Raw genomic sequence first — 3,061 nt, forward strand, 5'->3', positions numbered from 1 at the left:
GGCGTGCACGTACAAGTGTTGGTGTCATGACACATGCAATTCACACCTTTGACTTATAATCCATATTTAATTATTTAAGCAAACAAGAATACTTAAACAATATTTACAATATTACTCGGATACTACTGAAATATTAAATACACAACACCTTGCAGCTTAGGTATAATCCCCACCTCAATAAAAAATGCATCTCACCACATATACAATATACTACATGAAGGATTTCTTCCTCTTGTGGGATAACCCCTTTCCAGACAGGGGTATCACTCTGCTTAGCAAGTGAGACTTGTGGCTGTGAAACCATCTCAGATTCTATGGCCTCCTCCTAGTGGTTGTAGGAGTTGTTGACTCTGAGACTGCAGGAAGAGGTTCTGACAGTGTTAAATACATAGAGTACATAGAAATCTACAGCACATTACAGGCCCTTTGGCCCACAATGTTGTGCCGACCATGTAATCTACTCAAGAGATTGCCTAGAATAGTCTGTAAAGGACACCTTTCTTCTCCTAGTTCATGCATTTAGTTCACTGGAGTATTCTCTTATTAATCCTTCTATTGCTCCCGTTATGATCTGATCTTTCATCTTGGTTTCCTCAACCACAACATGTGATGAATCCTCTGTTTTTGTCTCTCCTTTGACTCCTTTTTTGGCCTTCCTTTCATCGATCTGGGCTTTGGTCTTTGCATTTACTTTTGCAAGCAGTATTTTGTCTCTCACTTAAGTTCCTGAAACAACCAAAATGCACACAGAACAGGCTCCAGTCCTTTGTGCTCACACAAGCCAAATGCTTGCATCTTTCCTGACAATCCTTGAAATCTATTCCAGCTTAAAACCAAGGCACATTTCACAAGTAACTGACTGATTAACGTGTCAGAAGCTTCCTCAGACATGTTGCCGATACAGAATGTTGTAGTTGATCTGGTGCTTACATCATTTTCACATTCCTCTGAGCAACATGATCCTTCCTTGGTACAATATGCTTTCCAACTAAAGGCACAGAGGTCGGCACCAACACATGTTTGTCCTCAGTTAGGCAATGGTTTATGGTGTTTGTCATAGAGGCAGTTGTGGCATTATCCGGTACCTTTCTTAATTTGGTTTCAGTTGGCTTCTTTGCAAGGGATGTGGCATGCAGTTGGTGGATGGATCGCCAATCAAACAGCAGATGTCTCAGCCAATCAAGTCCTCACAATGCTGGTTCTTCTGTTTTGTTTTCCACATACATGCTCAATGTGGCTTGTTGGTTGTTGTATTTCACATTTAGGAATATCATTCCGACAGGAGTTATCTTTCCACCAGTTTATGTTCTCAGTTGAGGACCTGCAGGCTTTAGCTTACATCTTTAAAATGCCATTCAAACTCATTTTGTGGAGTGACTGAAACAGCTGAACCGGTGTCTAATTCCATTTTAGTGAATATGCCATTCTCTCATGGTGCATGCCAAATTGCCTGTCTATTGTTAATTTCATACAGTAAATCTGAAGGCTACACTGTCCAGTGTCACACTCATCATTATCAGATTTTTCATCTACAGCATGCAGATTAGTGCTCTTTTTGAAGCTGCAATTTGACTTCTTAGCTTTTTCTCTTCCCAGTACCATTCATTTATATTTATCTGGACAACATGCTGTTTGTATGTGTCCTACTTTGTTGCATTTTTTGCAAGTTTTACCTTTAAACCTGCATATCTTTAGTGAAAGTGAGTCCCTGACACAATGGTAACACAATTTGATCAGCCTGGCCTGTTTGTGTTTGGACATTGCAATTTGTTCACACTCACTTTCATTCCTGATTGCAATTCAATTGCATCTGTCTGTTGATTCCATTGGAACAGCAATTTTAGCTGCTCTCTCCAATATGAGTTGTGCTTCAGTTAGGAGCCATTTTTGAATGCTTTCTTGTAAGATTCCACAAAGTAAATAATCTTTCAATGCATCATTGAGCTGACAATACTCAGATAATCTCTTCAATTCAGCCACAAACGCTGAAGTGGACTCCCCTGCTTTTTGATTCTGCTTATGAAACCTATAGAAAACCCTGATCATCCTGTACATAGCACCATCCAGAGACAGAGAAGCAGTTTCAGCGACAGGTTGCTATCGATGCAATGCTCCTCAGACAGGATGAAGAGGTCAATACTCCCCAATGCCATTAGGCTTTACAATTCAACCGCCAGGACTTAAGAACTTTTTTTTTTTAAAGCTATTATTAATGCTTTTTGAGTTAGTGATTTAGATGCATATCATATTTATACTGAGTTAAGTATTGTATGTAATTAGTTTTGATACAACAAGTGTATGGGACATTGGAAAAAAAGGTTGAATTTCCCCATGGGGATGAATAAAGTATCTATCTATCTATCTATAGCATTCTACAATCAACTATGGCATTTTTTCCAAAAGTTCCTGCCTTACTCTAAGAATATCATTAAAGCTAATTTCTGGTTTGGTTGAAGCAGTCAAACTTTGAAGTCAACTGTATGCCTTTAAAGGCAAAGTGCTCAGCAAAATTTACACTCGTTTCTCAGTGTCTATTACATTTGCTTCAGACTAGTGTTGAATTAGCTCAGTATACATATTCCAATTATCTGCTGTGGAATCAAACGAGCCAATCTTTCTGATGTAACCAACTATTTCTACTGTTTTAAATTCTTTATCACCCAGTACCAACTCTTTATGAACGGATGAACCCTTCCAATTTCTGACATTAAAAAAAACTTGATTGTGTCCTCCCTTCAGAAGAACATGTGCTGTGCTACTTCTCTTTTTTTAAACTTGACCATCTCTGCACATGCTGGGCTACGTTTTTTAAACTCTTTTTTTGTTTGAGTCTTTAGCTGCTCTTCAAAAGGTTCATTTTAGAGATACCTTGTCACACGTGCTACATTTTCTAACTTCCGAATATAAAACTAATTCAAAAGAAAATACAGGGGTCAGGGAATGTGGGTCTAACAAAAGAGATTGATTCTCCACAAATGTTATATTTGCACAATTTCTGAAGACGTATGTATATTTGATCTTGGTACAAAATTCCAGCACAATCTGTGTGATCCAGAAGCCT

The sequence above is a fragment of the Hemitrygon akajei genome, chromosome 27 (assembly GCF_048418815.1).
Source record: "Hemitrygon akajei chromosome 27, sHemAka1.3, whole genome shotgun sequence".
Classification (NCBI taxonomy): domain Eukaryota; kingdom Metazoa; phylum Chordata; class Chondrichthyes; order Myliobatiformes; family Dasyatidae; genus Hemitrygon; species Hemitrygon akajei.